Below are 2,341 nucleotides of genomic sequence, written 5' to 3'. Positions count from 1 at the left end.
CACAGACCAAGAGCTCACCAATTAGGTAAGGCTGACTGGACAGTGAGCCCAAAAGATCCCCTCGATGCTGTGATTTTAAGTGTGCCATCACATTTTGGTTTTTTAAGTGGGTTCTGGGGTCCAAACCCATGTCCACATGCTTAGCCAGCAAGCATTTTGCAGACTGAGCCCTCTCCCCAGCCCACCCTCAATACAGTAAGTTTCATTCACATGAAAGTCTACGTAGAGAATCCACATGGAGAGGAAAAAGTCCCAGTCATTCAAATGATTGGGTCAGCTAAGATAAATTTTCTCACCATCACCTGAAAGCACCAGAAACATTAACAATACAGCTTGAACAGTCTACACCCAGCCAACCTCTGACCTCATCCATGAACAGCCTAAGAACTGTCCACCCAAGCTAGTGACAATCATTTATTCATTGCCTAAGCCTCTGTGTTTAGGGCTGTTTGTGGAGCCACAATATTAAATTTAAATTCACGGGGACAAAAAAAGTATATCAGCAACATAAGATTAAAATCCAGAGTAATTATCATAATCTAGACAAAGTCCACATAGACGGGAACTGCCCACGCTCTGGAATATAACCACACAGATTTAAGTCCATGTCCTACCACTTCATAGTTACGTGAGTTACTCAATACCACAATACCAGGAAGACATGACCTACCTGATAGCATCCTGGCAGTGATGCAAGACATAATCCATGTTAATAAACTTAGAATGGCACCTGATACTTGGTTAAAATTTAACACAAGACTGGCTTCCGCCTTCATTGTGATTCAGAAGATGCTGATTGTAAATGAGCCAAGCTGGCCCTTGCAGGGAATAGGTGCAGTCCTATGTCCTGCCTTCCTAAGGCGGCTGCTGGGAAGCTCTCATTTTCCTTTACCCAAGGAAATCCTTGTGCAAAACATTGCAAAAGTTATTAAGAGACCTTGACAAGGACAACAAATTTAACAAAGATGAGGAGATGACAGCCCTTTTCACAGTGATCATGTGGAGCTCTGGCACCTCTGACAACTGTGCAAAATAGCATTGTAACAGAAATGGATCATGCAGGCAATTTTGTCCCCCAGAGGGAAAGAGATTTTCAATTTGGGCTCAGAGTAATAGGTGACTTCTTCCATGAAATGAAGTCTAAAACTCTCTCACACCCTCACAACGGTGGAAGCTATTGAGCTACCAGAGAGCATGAACTCTAGAAACAAGGAAGCAGCCCGGGGAGGCGTAAGAACAATACTGAGCCAGTAAGTGACGTGCAGGAGAGAGCACTACCCAACCACAGCTTTGACGGACAGAAAAGAGGAAAATCAGCCTTAGAATAAAGGGAATGAATGGCTAAAGTTTCCTTTAAGCTGAAGCTAAATGGGCAATAAAGACATTCAAGGAAGAAAAAGACACATACAAAATCAGACCTCAGAACATAAGGGCAACATGAAACCCATCTGGGCAGAATGGAATCACTTGCCACCACCGTGAAAATTCTCGCTAGACCTTTGGTGGGAGAGCAGTGGGAACTGGTTTTTTTGGACCTGTTGTATATCCTGTTCTGTTACATCCAAGATGTGCAGTCCATCACGGGCAAGAGATACAACTCAGCTGGCACATGCAGAAGCCTTGGGTTCAGTCCCCAGGACTGTGTAAGGCTAGGCGTGAAATAGAGCAAGCTATGGATTGAGTAAAAGGTCATTTGATGTACGCAGATAGAGAGGAAGCGGAGGTTCTGAAGGGGAGGATCAAAGAACTAATAGAGAAAAGCTCCCAGCTGGAGCAGGGGAGCAATCTGTTGGAGAAACTGGCCAGTCCAGAGCAGCTCACCCACTTTCAGGCCCAGCAGCAGACTGGCTTCCCTCCAGCCACAGGGGCCACAGAGTCCCCTGCACAGCCAGCATCCCAGGGCTCAGAGAACCCCACAGCCCTCTATGACCCCACAGAACTGGCTGCTGCTGTCTGAACTGAACAGACAGAATAGATGTGCTAGCAAGAAGTCACCTCCTCACTCACCCGTTTCATTGCTGTCTACGAAAGAGACAAGAAACACACGCGCTGTTCGTGCTTTTTCTCCAAAATTAAGCACTCACATGCTTTTTGGCTTAAAGAAATGTACCAGTTGAGTGAATTAAAGGTTTATCAGAGAATGAGCATGGATGTGTCCTGTGCAATTTGGCAGATGTCTGAGGAATGGTTTAATTGGTGCTGAGGAGTTGTGTGCCTTTTCAGCCCTTCACAGTCACCCACACTGCTTCCAAGGGCTTGCCAGTATGGGACTCAGAGGTGGGCTGCTCCTGGATTTTGTAGTCTCCTCTCCTTCCCTTCAAGGAACTTGACAGGCCATAAA

General features: G+C 45.7%; 1 pseudogene; it reads left to right on the top strand.

Annotated features, from left to right (window-relative positions):
* Nucleotides 1-1,672: 1,672 nt before the first annotated feature.
* Nucleotides 1,673-1,957, top strand: LOC125395084 (TSC22 domain family protein 1 pseudogene; annotated as a pseudogene).
* The last annotated feature ends 384 nt before the right edge of the window (nucleotides 1,958-2,341 follow it).

This window comes from Myodes glareolus, chromosome 21, assembly GCF_982192425.1.
Source record: "Myodes glareolus chromosome 21, mMyoGla1.1, whole genome shotgun sequence".
NCBI classification, from domain to species: domain Eukaryota; kingdom Metazoa; phylum Chordata; class Mammalia; order Rodentia; family Cricetidae; genus Myodes; species Myodes glareolus.
Note: the sequence above shows the minus strand (reverse complement) of the source record. Positions and strands in the feature narration are given on the sequence as shown.